Below are 16,791 nucleotides of genomic sequence, written 5' to 3'. Positions count from 1 at the left end.
ACCCGGTGTGTCCCAAGTGGGAGCAGGGAGGGGAGCCCCATGGAGCTGCGTGGAGTGGAGCGCAGTCCCACTTGTTCTCCCACGTGGCTCCGGGAAGGCTTTCCCCTTCTGGCCTGCAACTTGAGCGAGAACCTCCGTTTGGGGGGACGGGGACGGGGGTTGAGAGGAGGGGTGCTGGAGGAGAGGGCGAGGGGCTGGGTGGGCGCCCTTTGGGGTCCCGGGGGCGGGGCGGGGCGGGGGGCGGGCGCAGGGGCTGCCGCACGTGGCCTCCTCTTCGGGGCTCCCCTCCCCCGCGACGGGGGCGGGTTCGCGCGCTCCCGCCTTCCTGCCTGCTTTCCTTCCTCCCTTCCTTCCTGCCTCCCTTCCTTCTCCGACTCGCTCACTGCCTCGCTCGCTCGCTCGGGGCTACAGGCGGCTGGGGCGCAGCCGCGTGCTCTGCCTGCCTTGCCTTGCCTTGCCTGCCTGCCAAGCCGGAGCCGGAGCCGGAGCCGGGTCTTCCTGCTCCTCCTCCTCCTCCTCTTGCTGCTGCTGCTGCTCCTCCTGGGCTGCCCCGGGGATGCCGCTGGGAGCGAAGGGACCCGGGGCTCCTCCGTCCGCCTGGCCCTGCCGCGGGGGCGACTGAGAGCGTGAGTCACCCGACAGGGCTGCCTGGCCAAGGGGCTGCCGGAGGGGCTCGTTCCTCCATCCCGCCCTCCCTCCCTCCCTCCTTCCTTCGTTGGGGGGGGGGGCTTTGCGGGGACGCTGTGTATGTCTACATCTGGGGAAGGGAGGGGGTTGTGCTTGGCTTTCCCTCTCTCTTTCTCTCTCTCTTCGGGGAGGGGGCGACAGGCACGCGCAGGGCTCGAGCGGGCCGGGAGGGGGGAATTCCCCGTCTCGGTGGAAAGGAAGATCCTGGTCGAAGGCACACGCGCGCGCGCTGCAGGGAAAGCCAGCCGAGAGAGGCTCCCTTCCTTCCTTCCTCCCTCCCTTCCTTTTGAGGAGGGAGGGAGGGGGTCTTGGCGGCCCTGGCAGCCCCTCCCCTCTCCCCCCGCCCTCTCGCGTGCGGGGCTGCTCCGTCGCCGGGCGATGATTCATTCCTTGCGGGGGAGGCGCTCAAAGCACTCGGCGAAGCCTCTTCCCCCCCCCCCCCCCGAGAAGGGCGAGCGGCGGCGGCGGATGGGGGCGCTTGTCTCTTTCAGTGTGATTTCCAGGCTGGGGAAGGCCCTGCCCGCCCCCTTGGAAACGGCGACCCCTCCCCGCCTCCCTTGCTCCGCCCAGAGAGGTTTCCGATCCCCTCGTGTCTTCTCCGCGCGTGGGAACCCAAAGCTACGGAGTGCCGTCCCTCTCAGGGTGACGCCAGAGGATTGGGAACTTCGGGGGCCTTTCCAAGGGTTGGGGGGACCAAAGTACTTCCTGATTGTGAGAGCTGTTCAGCAGTGGAACTCTCTGCCCCGGAGTTTGGTGGAGGCTCCTTCTTTGGAGGCTTTGAAACAGAGGCTGGATGGCCATCTGTCGGGGGTGCTTTGAATGCGATGTTCCTGCTGCTTCTAGGCAGGGGGTCGGACTGGATGGCCCACGAGGCCCCTTCAACCGGGAGTTGGGGGTGAGGAGGGGGGTGCAAGCGATTCCCCCAGCTGACCCGTTGCTTCAACTTTCTTCTTTGGAAGGAGCCGGGGCCGTTCGTGCAGCTCTTCCTCTTCCCTTTCTTCCTCCTCCTCCTCCTCGCTTTTCTTTTTCTGTGCCAGGAGTTGGGGCCCGGCGCCGAGCGACACCCCGCTCTTGATTGTTTCTTCTGCAGAGAAGTTGGGTTGCTGCGCAGAATAACAATCCGGAGTTCAGCTCCGCAACAGCCCCATCCCAGGCTGGGCCGCCGAAGACTGAAGGGGGAGAGGGGGGAGGGGAGGGGGTGTTTACAGCCCCGCGGTCCCTCCTCGCCCCCTTTCCCCACTTCCTTGTGTCTGTTATCGCAGGCACATTATGGCACCTCAGCAGGGAGCTCGCAACCAGGGCTTCCCACAGAAATCGCTCTGGAAGCCGCCTGGAGCACACACGCTCCCGGGGAAATCGGAGATAACTTTCCCAAGCCACCTCTCCAAAGGGATGATTGTATTGTGCAGGTCCCTGCCCTGCTTTTGGTCTCTCTCTACCCCCCCCCCCTTCCCTTTCCCCGCACCTTGTGCAGAAGTGGGTCTTTATCCAGCCGTTGGCAGGCTCTGTTCTTTTGGCTTTGTTCGAAGGGAGTGTGTCAGAATGTGCCGAGAGAGAGAGAGAGAGAGAGAGAGAGAGAGAGAGAGAGAGAGAGAGAGAGAGAGGAAGGAGGGGAGGCTTAGGCTGGGCATTGTCTTGCAACTCCTTTAAGGAGCTAGAGAAGGGGGAGAGAGAGATACTCTTCCGTCACGTGAAGCAGGCTCAAAGGAAGTCAAATGGGCCTGATACTGAGAGCAGTTGGGAATTGGTGAGTTTGGTATTAGGGATGCAGGCGTTATTCAGCTGAGAAGACTGAGAGATGGGGAGGGGATCTGGGTTCAAGTTCCAGTTGAGCTTTGGGCAGAGGAATATGCCTTATGCAAGAAAGTGGGTGCAGTCCTGAACTCGCACTGGAAGTGACCCAGGAAAAGCTGTGAATGCCCCCCCCCCCGCCCTTGTGGGATGCTAACCATGCCAGAACTGAGCTTACCTATGCAAACTGTGCTTGAGCCATGGTAGATTTGCATCTGTTTCCTGTCATTTTCATCAATACAGGGGACATGCTCAGTGCTGTGCATTCAGCATGATGGGTGTATTTTGGGGTGACCACTTTTGTAAAGCTTGGAAAGCAGGGGACTAAATTAGTCACAGCAGTGGTCTGCCCTATTGCCTAATTGATAATAATAATAATAATAATAATAATACCTTCCTCATTGGGAAAGACAACCAAGCTGAAGCTTGCCAAGCATCCTGCAGCAATATATGGCACTTCATTGTTAGGCACAGGAAAGGTACCTGTGAGAGAGAGAGAGAGAAAGAGAGAGGAAGGAAGGCCTCTGTTAGGAGGCAATCAAAAAGCTTATGACTCCACTGAAAAGTCCATTTATTTTTCAACTTATTGTCAAAGGCTTTCATGGCTGGAATCACTGGGTTGTTGTGTTTTCTGGGCTGTATGGCCATGTTTCAGAAGCATTCTCTCCTGATGTTTTGCCTACACCAATGGCAGGCATCCCCAGAGGATGTAATATCTGTTGGAAACTACTGAAATATGGTTTATATATCTGTGGAATGTCCAGAGTGGAATTCCTGGACAGAGTGGAATTCCAGACTTTGAAACTGCTAGGCCATTAAATGTTAATTAATGTGGCCAATTGAAACACCTACCTCAAACAGATAAGAGTTTTTTCTCCCACCCTTGATATTATCCCACAGTTATATAAACCCTATTTTCCTAGTTTCCAACAGACCTTATAACCTCTGAGGATGCCTGCCATTGGTGTAGGCAAAACGTCAGGAGAGAATGCGTCTGAAAACATCAGGAGAGAATGCTTCTGGAATATGGCCATACAGCCCAGAAAACTCACAGCAGCCTACTTTTCAACTGTGTTTATCTGCACATAGAATATAAATATAAATAGAATAGGCCATACACATAGAAAAAAACCAAGAATAGATAGGGTTATATAAAGTATTTTGCTGGTGTTGATGATAACTAAATTAGTTCTTGGCTAAATAATGGCAACAGATGCATGTGTCCTGATAGCTTGCACATATCAATGTTTGTCCTTCGCAGTTGACAATTCCGGCTGATCTCAGGTCTCAAATCTTCCCACAAACCCACCCCTGCCAACTTTTTGTTTGTGAATATACCCATTAAAGTCTTGTGTTTAACTGAATAGTCCTATTAATAATTACATCTCTGAAGGTGAAACGCTTGTATCTTTTGGGGGAGGGGGTATGCAACCTCCCTCTCCTTCCTGTTAACTTTGCATTTTGGATTCTTAACAGAGATCTTAATTAGGAACTATTGTAATATTCCCGTTAACACTAATTAAAATCAGCCCCTCTAGGTGGATTTAAATGGGAAAGACTTGCATGGAGTAGGCTGATTAAAAGGAAAGAAAGGGGTGAGAGTGTACACTGACACTCTAACTCTATGCATATCTACTCAGAGGAAAGCTCCAGTTAGCCCAGTGGGATTTACTTCTATTTGGCTGAAAGGTTGTAAGTTAGATGTGCATTTAAAAGGAGGGAGATCACCCTCCCTTCCCACCTACAGTGTTTTTCGCCATCCTTTGAGTTCCTTATGCAGCAGGGAGGGAGGGAAAGATAAGTATCTGTATGGCAGGCTCCACAATGGGAAGAAGGGTCAAAGGAGATACAAAACAGAAAATAAACATAAGCATCTCTGCTTAAATTTATGCTGGAAACAAGTGTTTGTCCTAAAAGATTTGTTCCAAGTAAGGGCTTAAGAATGTTTACTAGATTTTTTAAGAGAAGGAGGAAATGAAATAGCTTCTCCATTAAAAATCAAAAGCTGGATTATAATGAGTATGTAAATAACAGGTGCGTTTCTGTGATCCTTTTTTGTTGCTGCCTACAATGAAATGAAATTGTATGCATCATGTTGTCTTTGAGGTATACCTGAATCATTGCGTCTTCTAGCTTTTGGAATTTAGCATTTTCTGTCCGGGTACAGTTCTCATGCACATAGCATATTAAATCATAACATCCTGACAGAGGACCCATGAAGTTTTAAGATGCTGTATTTCTTCAGGCATGGGCTGAAGAAAGGTAGGATCCTTATTTTGGGGCATAACATCTTTCTCATAAGAAGACTCCCCCTGTGTGATTACTGCTTTGTTACACCTAGAAACATATCTTCAGGCAAGGACTGCAGACAAGGAAAATGAACAGTATTGGGCTAGGAAAGCTCAGTTACTTGCTTCTAGAGTTAATGGGGGTATTTCTAGAACAGTGGTTCTCAAGCTGTGGCTCCCCAGGTGTTTTGACCTGCAACTCCCAGAAATCCCAGCCAGTTTACTAGCTGTTAGGATTCCTGGGAGTTGTAGGCCAAAACACCTGGGGACCCACAGGTTGAGAACTACTGGTCTAGACTATTCTCAGATTTGGTATGCATTTCACAATGATTTTAAGGTTTCAATTATTGTTTGGAAGAGGAAGAGGAATACTTCTAAGACCTTGCAATTGGAGTATTAGTGCCACTGAAGTTGAGAGAGGAGGCAGGCATCACTGCTCTCCGTTAACTGTCAGGCTTTAGATGCAGTGGAAGAGATGAGGGGAAATTCCCTCCACCACCACCTGCAAGGTAATAAAGGTAAAGATAAAGGTTTTCCACTGACATTAAGTCCAATCGTGTCTGACTCTGGGTGTTGGTGCTCATCTCCATTTCTAAGCTGAAGGGCCGGCATTGTCCGTTGACACCTCCAAGGTCATCTGGTCAGTACAACTGCATGGAGCACTGTTACCTTCCTGCCGGAGTCGTACCTATTGATCTACTCACATTTGCATGTTTTCGAACTACTAGGTTGGCAGAAGCTGGGCCTAACAGCGGGACCTTGCTCTGCTCCCCAGATTTGAACCTGTGACCTTTCGGTCAGCAAGTTCATCAGCTCAGTGCTTTAATTCACTGTGCCACCGGGGGCAAGGTAATATATACTGGCAAATCCACAAAGATTTTGCAAGTTGGATCTTTAGCACAAACAAGAAAATGTACAATCCTCTGAACTGAAATAAGCACCAGAGGATTCCTTCCTGTACAAGAACAGCAGTTATTCACTCTTCATACAGACATTGACACTTGACCATACTCTGTTTTCTTTGTGTCTGTTAGGTACCATGAATGAGGATTAGTACAAGTTCTGTTTATGTATTTGTTAGGCATGCTTGAGACCTGTAAATATTGTTCCCCTTGAACAATAAATGATAGACCTTGGTCTGATAATTGTTTGGAAATGCTGAAAGAAAGCCTTAGCTTACAAATATTTTATTTCAAATTTCCAAGTCAAACCAAGCTGTTAACACCTCCCTGCAGGAAATTTAAAAATGGAACTGAGCTATAATTTCTAACTCAATCTTTTCAACAGTAAACAATGCTGTAGCTGTTTTTATATAATCACTGAGTAATCTTTAACAACAATTATATAAGAAGGGTACCAGTATTATTATTTTTGCTACATGCTGTGTATGTTTTAATTGCTTTTACTTACTTAGGTGATCCCTCATAGCTTGAAGATGATGGTCCTCCAGATGTGGTGTTTTGGTGGTGGGTCTATAGGTAGTTGTGGAGCCCTATTCTGGATCCACATGTTCTCCTGCAGTGAGGACATTGGTTTCCAGACAGAAGGCAGTCTCTGTCAGGGTTGGCTTGACATACCTTCCTCTTGGCATGTTTCTCCCTTTTGCCCTCCATTCGTGCCTCTTCGAATTCTGAAGCACTGCTGGTCACAGCTGACCTCCAGTTAGAGCGCTCAAGGGCCAGGGCTTTCCAGTTCTCGGTGTCTATGCCACAGTTTTTAAAGTTGGTTTTAAGCCCATCTTTACATCTCTTTTCCTGTCCACCAACAGGTTACAATATTATTTTTGCTACATAAATATGCGTGTGTGTTTTCATTGGGGCATATATGAGTTAGATATTAGTGTGTCAACAGGCCAGCATTGTTTGAAAATTGGAGGGATGTTACCGGGAGAATTAAGTTGTGAAAACTTATGATTACAGGCTATACCAGAGCAATAGACGCCAAATGTTTCAAGCTGGAACACTTATAGTTAAACATAAGTTCTGCTGAAATCAAAGACATAAAGTCTAAGTAAATAAAGCATCAAAATATAAGTGAAAATCAGATTCTTCATATATCTGTGCTCGGAATGATTTGCACCAGCAATGATGTGGCCATTTAAAAGCTTGTTGGGTTACCCCTTTTACCTTTTTCATTTTCCTTCCTTAGTACTAGAAGGAAGCCAAAATTGTCCAGTATTTGATACAGAAGCAAAGCATTTCACTAGGGGAGGGGTTTAATTTTTTTTTAACTTCAGGAAGCTGAAATCTTATTCTTGCTTGTATCTCTTTACTGGAAAAGAAATCTTAGAAGATGTTTGAACATGGATTTAGCTCCAGTTACTACATCTTGACACCCCAGATTGGGGTATTGGGTAGTCAGTGAGCACTGAAGAAGACACAGGATCAAGATTGATTGTATTTTGAACAGCTGACACTGTTGGCAATTTCGCTTTTATTCTGGGACCTGTACTTCTGGCTGAGTTGAACAGGCCTCAGGTGCAGTTTCGGAGAGGAGCCATTTAATTTTTAACCTTTATTGTTTGCTGTTGTGGAGTATACAAGTCCCACTCGATAACTAGATCCCTGTTGGCTGCCAGGCACTATAAAACACAGAATGCCAGGGGTGTCCTTGGCATTGCTGACTCCTTGGAGGCTAAAATTAAAACAGGAAATTGTTTTTATGGCTGTGAAGGACCAGCAGAGCCAGCTACCCTGACCTTGTATACGTGTAGATTTTCCTCTCTGTGGGTACTAGGAGCCTCTATTCACTCATTTCAGAGTGGTTTTTTATCTGTGCGACCTAGAAGGGACCCATTGGTGTCCTCCAAGGTGGCATGAGGGAAAGATAAATTCCACTGAAAGATTAACAAGAAAGGGGATGCATGTTTACCTCACTCCACCCCATTCATTTCCCCTTCAATGCTGCTTCCTTTTGTCGTTTTCCAAATCTGTATTTCCATTGCAAACATCGTCACTGGAGTTTGTGGCTGCATTAAATGTATTTCTGGTTTTATTCTGGAAATAAAAAGAATGATCATGACATTATGGTATTGGTCACTTTTCATCCCAGTGTAGTTGGAGTCTTCTCACCCATCCAATAGAAAAGAGGGGTGGAAAAAATGAGATTCAAATGGTCATAGTCCTGATAAATACATGTGTTCATAGGGCACAAAATGGCAATGTAAACTGGATTTCCTTTAAAAATATATGAATTGTACAACATCAAGTTATTTTAGCTCCCCTGAGAAGCAATTCCAGTGTGTTAATTGCTGATTCCTCTAGGTAATTGGAGCTCTATTCTTATGATGAGATGAAAACGAGGACTGCTCCTAAATAGGTTCTTGTTTACATAGCTATTGATCTGGAAGTTATTGGAGACAGCCTGTCTACATGGAAAGTAATTCAAGGGTGATGCAGGCATATACTCCCCCCCCCCAACACATTTCTGTGTTGGGGGGGGGGGGAGGCCATTCATAGGTCCCATCTGTTGGAACCATTCACAGGTCACATCTGTTTGAAAAAAGACTCCACACTGTACCCACAAAATGAGTACTGATTACATCAGCACTTGTCTCTGATAAAAGAGACCTGAAACTAACTCAAATCAGCATCTCTTAAACCCTATTACTTTCAGATTTTGCACAGAAAGAGAGTTAATTGAATGGTCTAGCCCAGTGGTTCTCAACCTGGGGTCCCCAGATGTTTTTGGCCTTCAACTCCCAGAAATCCTAACAGCTGGTAAACTGGCTGGGATTTCTGGGAATTGTAGGCCAAAAACATCTGGGGACCCAGGTTGAGAACCACTATCCTAGACTTTCTAAGAGTGCATCTACCTTGAAGAATGAATGCAGTAACTGCACTGACTCAATGCTATGGAATCCTGGGAATTGTAGTTTGGTGAGGCAGCAGCACTCTTTGGCAGAGAATATTAAAGACCTTGTAAGACTACAACTCCCAGGATTCCACAGCATTGAATCATAGACATTAAAGTGGTGTCAAACCGCATTCATTCTACAGTGTAGATGCACCTTGAAACATGTTATAAGGCTTTGAGTACCTGTACCTAGTCATTTTGGTATTGTAGACTAGCAAGTGGGGTGGTTGATCAGAGGGTTACAAAATTTGAGAGGTGCAACCATCCAACTCCACATGGTGCTTTGTCACCCCAGACCATAGACAACCCACCGAAGGCAGGTGAGCTCTTGAATAACTATATGGAAAACCTAATCCATCCTCAGGCACTCTTGATATTTGTTTTCAGCAAAAGTAATGTGGAATACTGTGTCCAGTTCTGGGCACCACAATTGAAGGGAGATGTTGATAAATGTGTCCAGAGGAGGGCAACTAAAATGATCAAGGGTCTGGAGAACAAGCCCTATGAGGAGTGGCTTAAAGAGCTGGGCATGTTTAACTTGAAGAAGGGAAGCTTGAGAGGAGGCATGATAGCCATGTATAAATATGTGAGAGGAAGTCATAGGGAGGAGGGAACAAGCTTGTTTTCTGCTGCCCTGGAGACTAGGACGCGGAACAATGGCTTCAAACTACAAGAAAGGAGATTCCACCTGAACATGAGGAAGAACTTCCTGACTGTGAGAGCTGTTCAGCAGTGGAACTCTCTGCCCTGGAGTGTGGTGGAGGCTCCTTCTTTGGAGGCTTTTAAGCAGAGGCTGGATGGCCATCTGTTGGGGGTGATTTGAATGCAATTTTCCTGCTTCTTGGCAGGGGGTTGGACTGGATGGCCCATGAGGTCTCTTCCAACTCTATGATTCTATGATTCTAATGTGCAGGTATGGCCCTGTCATTGGGCAGAATAATTAATTAGCTGATGCTAGAGAATGGGGAGTAACAGCAAAATGTTGAAGGAGAGTATTACATAGCTTGCTTTGCAGTAACAAAATGAGTGGAAGATTGCTGGGCCTCTGCCAGCATCACAATAAGGTTCAACTGCCAGCCCACATTGCTTTTGTGTTGGTCATGGGAGGTGTTCTTTGCCTCAGATGGCAAAATATCTTGATTATGTGCTTTCCTGCAGAAGATAAAGGGTTAGATTTCAAGCTTTAACCCCAATACTCAGAATAAACTTTTCCTCTACACCAGGAGTGGATTTTTGGGGAGAAATCCTTGATGGAGGAGGAAGCCTTATTAGGCAGCAGATGGGAGGGGTGAGAGCAGAGCCAAGACAGGCGATGCAGTTGGCTTTGCGTGCCTTGATTCAGTGCTCACAGCAGTTCAAACAGGGTTGCTTGCATAGTCAATGACCCCTGCATCAAATGCTTGTCACATCCCTTAAAAATGACAATAACAACTACCCAGGAGAACGAGCAGTACATCTGCAGTAAAAATGTATATATTTTAGTGTGATTTGTCATGGGTAGCTATTAATTAGAGCATGTACTAGTTTAATACAGTTTCCTCTTCACTCTCTCTGGTCCTCCAATTAGCCAAGGCACATATCTGAATTTGTCTAAAATAGAACATTTTGAAGGAACTGAAATTCTTCTATGGTGAAACCTATTTAACCTTTTAAAAATGTGGTAAAAACAATAGGCAGTGTGGGCTAGGATTTTGGGAGACCAGGGTACAAATCCTAGCTCAAGCATGGAAGTACCGTGGCTGACCCTGAGTAAGTCACACCTTCAGCCTCAGAGAAAAGCAATGGTAAACTTGCTCTGAACACATCTTGTCGAGAAAACTATGTGATAGGTTTGCCTTAGGGTCACCATAAGCTGGAAATGACTTGAAGGCACATAACAACAGCAATGGTAAAATGTAATTTCCTTTGAGACTGAAGTTTACTGGGCTGTTTGCAGTGCGCTCCAGTTGTCTCCACTTTCAATTTCTATAGAACACAAGACTGGAGTTAAGAAAACAGATCAAGAATGCCTTTTTTTGTAGCAAAGCCTTTCTTGCTCCTCTCATTATACGTGTACTGTTGTCATGTTTTTCTTGCTACTATGCCAGGGCTATAGAGGATACACTAGGCCAAAAGTAGGCAACCCAGTGCTTTCCAGAAATGTTGAATTGTTGTTTCTATACCCACTGCTAGCCATGCTTGCTAGAGCTTATGGCATCCATATTTTGTAAAGTCTGGAGGACATCAAGTTGCCTGCAGTAGGCTGTATCATGGCTGTACTCACAGAAGATTACCAAAGAAGATGTTCTCGTGGTACAGAGAAGTAGTTGTTGGTTTTCAGCCAAACCATAATAGATGTATGAAGTTATTTTTTCAGTTCCTTGCCTACTGCCCAATAGAGTTTAATTATTTATGACTTTCAGCTTTGGATAATTAGTTCTTGGGACAGACGGCAGACTTTCTGAAATTTATGCAGGCATGCTGTTGGTTTCATGTTATCAAATGGATTCACCATATTAGATGCCGCACTGTTACTGTCCAGTAGACACCAGTGACTACCAGGAAAGTTGGCAGGTAAGAAGTTGGTTGTAGTAAGATTTAGGAATGTCAAACCTGCATAGCTAGGACTTTGTTGCTGGGCATTCTCCTAGTATCTTTCCTGCCCCTGTGGGGCTGTGAGACTCGGACATCCATTTTCATCTAGGCCAGACTGGCAAGATAACCAAACAGAAGCAGAAAAAAAATACATAAATAAGTCCATCATCTGAAGATTTCATTTTCTTTCCTTTCTTTTAAGGTAGCTTGTCAAGACCCATGGGGCACATTTACTCATTCAGTCTGTAAATGCAGATTTTAAGTGCACACATTTTCTAAATTAGTTTGTCATCACAATTTTTCAAAACACACCAGCTGATGGCAGATAAATGCCTTTTGAAGGTTACTTGAGATAATAAAAAGAGCATGTAGGGAACTCGCTAATTTATTGGAGTATTTTTTATAATGTACCATGATGTGACTATTCTACAGTAAATAATGTGCTTCCGAGAAGTGTATAAGGCAGGTGTAAAGAAGCAGATGAGAATAAAGGACTTTTGTGTATTGCCCAGACAGAGCATATGCATGTTAGTCTTAGGGCCCTTCCACACAGCCCTGTATCTCTGAATATCAAGGCAGAAAATCCCACCTTATCTGAGTGTGGACTCAGATAACCCAGTTCAAAGCAGATATTGTGGAATTTTCTGCCTTGATATTCTGGGATATAGGGCCCTTAGAGAAACTATGGTGCTCGATTTGAGGTTAGCAGTGTGTATACCCTAACAATTTTCAGATTTGATTGGCCCTCATAGAAGGAAGAACATAAAAGTTCAGAGACATCAAAATATCACTAGACATCAGGACAGAGTTGCGGACTGAAAAGACAAACCATAGGTTTTCTATCTAGTTTTGCTTCTCAAACGTTATTTCTTGCTGGAAGAGTGATTACCATGTCTAGTTTGGATATCACAGGAGGCAAACCACAGAAGGAAAAGCCCATGGTTCTTTTGTTACCTGGGCTTGCGGTGGAGCCATGGGAGGGATAAGTATGTACACCAGCAGGCTGTCCCCCTGCCAAGAAGCCAAAAGAGTCCTTTGTTGCCATGGAGTGAGAAAGTGGTCAGTCATGGAATAAAGACTACCAGTGACGACTTCATTTCTCCAGTTATATCTTAAAATACTGGGTAAATATTAGTATAGCTCCACTGAACACAATGGGAATTATGTCTGTGTAAATATAAGTGACATTTATTTTATAAAATTACTACCCTTTTGGCCTCAAGAGAGGCTTCAGATTTTAAAAAATCACACAAATAAAATAAAACACTGTGATAAAAATAATTACAATATATTAACTGAAACATTAAAACAGCAGTACAGGAGGGGCATAAAACAGCACCACAGGGGAAGCATAAAACAACCAGGTCAGTTTAAAAATACATCTCCACAGCACAGAACAAAATGCTGGCACAATTAAAAGGACTGCCAATTGCAAAGTGAGAAGAGCAAACAGACTTCTCGGAGGTCGGGGAGTTCCGGAGTCTGAGTGCCACTGCTGGGAAGCCCCACTCTCAGGTCCACATCAAGATCACTTCTAAAAATGATGAGAAATGGAACAGGACACCCAGAATTCATGGAGAAGGTAGTGCACCTTTACAGAAATTGATCCCCAGTTCTTCGGAGTTTTGTGATTGTAATTAGCCTCTTGAGCTGGCAGTCTTGCCTGGGGTACTCTGGGAGTTTTAGTTCAGAAAGTGACCATTCCTGGCTCTATTTTTCTTCAGCTAAGAAATTTCCAAATACCCTTTATGGATAACTCTACACATGATCCAGGAACGGAAACTCATAGCAGCACAAAAACTAAAGCCGAGCAGAGGTTAGCTAGTGATTACAGCCAGCAAATGGGCGTCTAAGGTTAAGGCCAAACCCAAGAGCACTCCCATAATTCAGTCCTAATTTTTCAAGGTGAGTACAACTCCATCCAGCACTGATTTGTCTCCCAGGTCAGAACAACTCTCTTACTGACCAAAAGCTTGTCTTACGCCTCAATGTTTCAGCCTCCATCTATCCATTGATCCAGATAATTGATGGTCAGTCTGCTTCTGTACAAGAATACCCTTTGATTCTCTCTATAAATTCACAGATTTCAGAAACTTATTAGATTCTTTTTATCCTGTCACATAAAAAGGTATTTTCCCAAAACTTTTAGCCCTTAAATGACTTCTGAAACAACATGTTTGGAAGGTCAGTAAGGAGGGTACTGGTCTAACCTCTCTAAGGATCTTAGCAGACACGGTCTTCTCTGTGTCTTCCCCGTTGCCAAAACTGAGTCCCATCAAACCCATCACATGATGCAGGGTAACTTTTGGCGGAACTCTGTGGGGCTCCATTTTGGCAGCATGGAGAAATGTAGCCCAGAGTACCTTTGGAGGAGTTGGGTGTTATGTGACTCCTAAAACACAAAGAAAAATGGGTGAAAGGATGGGGAAAGGACAAGAAACCATGTGGGATGGGAGGCCATCCTATCAGACAGGGAAAGACAATAGGGAATGAAGGAGCATGGTTCCCTTCACTTTCCCCTGCTTTTCCCCTGCCCATCTAATGCGGTCATAGGAAGATAGTCTCAGAGTTTGGAGTAGCCACCAAGAAGGCCCACTCCTGAGTTAACACCAGATGTACTTGTGAAGATGGAGGGACGGCAAGAAGGGCCTCCTCAAGACAGCACTCTCATATACAGTGCTGTGGCCTTTTGAAAAATCATGATCTCAACCATTGGAACTTGGTATGGCATAACCAGTACTTTGAATTGTGGTCAGAAACAGACTGACAATCAGTAGAGCTGTTGTAACAAGGGAGTTATATGCTTCTTGAAGGCAGCTCCAGTTAACCAAAGAGCATGAAAATGTACTTCAGTGATATGGTTTTAAATAGGAAAACACATTTTTTCCTGAAATTTAGCCTACAGATCCAATAATTTCTAACCAATATTGGTAAGGATGTCCAGAGCATTTGGAAGGCCAAAGTTTCTCCACACTGAGAAAAATAAATTTTGAACAGAAGCAGAATAAAATTGACACTCACAGTTCAGAGTAAGGGTTAGTCTTTAAAAAAAAAAACCCAAAGCACCACAGTTGTGTTAGTACATTCATTGACCAGTTAAAAATGAATTTTGGTTACATAAAATGAACAGTTTAACTGGGTACAGTGAAAACTTAATTCCTGTGCAGCTGGCATGGGATCTAGATGTTCTTGTATTCCCGTCAGCTCCACTCAGCACAGGGAGTGGTCATGAAGTGATGAACATTATTTTCCATAATGCTTGAATCTTCAGTGCAAGAGACAGATTTGCTTTTCATAGAAAATTCCCAAATTATATCCAATTACACTGGACCTTTTTAGATCAAGAAATAAGACAAGAGCCCCCTTACCCCCTTATTTCTTCTCTATTTTATTGTGGTTTTTGTTTTTGTTTCATTTCACTGTGTTAGAATCATAGAATCATAGAATCAAAGAGTTGGAAGAGACCTCATGGGCCATCCAGTCCACCCCCCTGCCAAGAAGCAGGAATATTGCATTCAAATCACCCCTGACAGTTGGCCATCCAGCCTCTGTTTAAAAGCTTCCAAAGAAGGAGCCTCCGCCACACTCCGAGGCAGAGAGTTCCACTGCTGAACGGCTCTCACAGTCAGGAAGTTCTTCCTCATGTTCAGATGGAATCTCTTCTCTTGTAGTGTTATATTTGATCATCCAGTGTTTAGATTGGGATTCAGTAGACTATAAGCATATTGCTGTTGTAATGTGGCTGACATTATTTCTGCTTTTTCCATGTGAACCCAAACTAAACTGGCAGAAGTGTGCAGAACTCGCTACTAAAAGCTTATTGACTGAAAGCAGATCCATGTTGTCTTGAAATTTGCTAGGAAAAGTGCATTTGTTTGATCTCATGGATATTGGTAAAAATCACAAAAAAATCAAATGTGATTTTAATACATTAATGAAGAAGGAGGATTAGAAAACTAACTGATTTTATTTTTGGCAAATCTCAGCATACTTATGACTTAGGTTACTATTGCTTCAGCTTTGTGTAGAGAATCAGCCCCACAATATCAAGGCAGATAATCCACAATATCTGCTTTAAACTGGATTAGCTGTGTCCATACTGCCATATGTTCAATGTGTACTTTATAGACAGCTGTGTGAAAGGGGCCTCTTGATCTTCCAGCATGATGCTATGACTAGACTCTGATCACAAAATCACAATAGAAAACCTAGGGCCCTTCCAGACAGGCCCTTTATCCCACGATCTGATCCCAGCTTTTCTGTTTAGTGCAGATAATCTGGCAGTGTAGACTTGTATAATCCAGTTTAAAGCAGAAAACCTGGGATCAGATTCTGGGCTAAAAGGCCTGTCTGGAAGGGCCCCTAGAGATTCATAGAGAGGTTTTGCCTCTAGAAATCTCTTCAGTGGTTCACATCCTGTGGGTCCCCAGGTGTTTTGGCCTACAACTCCCAGAAATCCCAGCCAGTTTGCCAGCTGTTAGGATTTCTGGAAGTTAGAGGCCAAAACCAGTGCTCTGGATCATCAATCATGACAAGAAAGTTGACTGAAGAATCATACTGGAAGATCAAGAGATTTCTAGAGAGAATATTTTAAATCAAATCAATGAATAGTAAAATCAGCAAAAGTCAAAGCCTCAAATGTAGCGGAATGACTTTTAACATCATATTTCATTGTCACCTTAAATAAAATCTATGTTAGACTGTGTAATCTAGACAAGATTATTAGATTGTAATTTCCTCTTTCCGAGGAGCATCTTAGTTTGTTGGAAGGCAGAGGATTTTGGAGGAAAAATAGTTTTGAATTTTCTTTTGGCTTCATGCACTAGAGAGACTGTTAAAGCTTGGCTTGAGCATGTGTTTCATTTGTTATTGTCAGAAGCTGGAAAAGTCCCTTTTTTGGCTGGGAAACTATGTTTGGAACCTTTCAGTCCACAAACACTATGAGTAAGATTGTTAGCTACAAAGCTAGTAATTCTAGATAGAAAAGAGCACTTGGAGGAGCTGATTGTTTTGTTTTGTTTTATAATTTTAGCATGTAAAATTTGTGTATAATACTTTAGATCTGCCACTAAAGTAAAGGACAAATTCTGCTGCTGCCTGCATCCACATTTTTCTCATCTCAGCTACTCTCGTATGTGTAGGACAATTCCTAGGATGTATATTGGGCTATGATTACACCTCATGCTGCCAAACTGTAGCTTTTCAGTATGTGAGATTATTTTATTGGGAAATGTGAGGGATAGAAGTTAGTCTGTCTAGCAGATTTGTCTAATTGCAAGGCAAAACCTGAGCAACAACCAGTCCTCCAGCCACACCTACAGTTTTGCAGAGAAAAGAATGTTTAGTCTTCTTTGTTGAACATAAATGTAGCTTTAGTTACAGTAGTTGTCCATAATCAATTACATGATTTAAAGGAAGAGAGAGACAGAAGAGAAAATGACTAGCTGCTGACTAGGTTATAGTGTTGCAGGAAGGGAGAGGGTGCGGAAGACACATCACCATAAATATATACTGTGTCTAAATTTCTATAGAGTTACACACAAACCAGCAGTTAGTTGCTAACGGCAAGTAAAGGTTGCTAACTCTACTGCCCTTC

At 44.5% G+C, this 16,791-nt stretch overlaps 1 protein-coding gene across 1 annotated transcript in view; it reads left to right on the top strand.

The window, feature by feature from the left end:
* Positions 1-263: 263 nt before the first annotated feature.
* The window catches only part of RBFOX3 (RNA binding fox-1 homolog 3), a 473,759-nt gene continuing 457,231 nt past the window's right edge, over positions 264-16,791 (top strand). Inside the window, exon 1 of the mRNA XM_060764355.2 lies at positions 264-626. The gene's annotated coding sequence lies outside the window, so the exon portion shown is untranslated. The remainder of the gene's footprint in view (positions 627-16,791) is intronic.

Source organism: Anolis sagrei, chromosome 2 (assembly GCF_037176765.1).
Source record: "Anolis sagrei isolate rAnoSag1 chromosome 2, rAnoSag1.mat, whole genome shotgun sequence".
In the NCBI taxonomy this organism is placed as follows: Eukaryota; Metazoa; Chordata; class Lepidosauria; order Squamata; family Dactyloidae; genus Anolis; species Anolis sagrei.
This window is presented reverse-complemented; position numbering and strand designations above follow the sequence as displayed.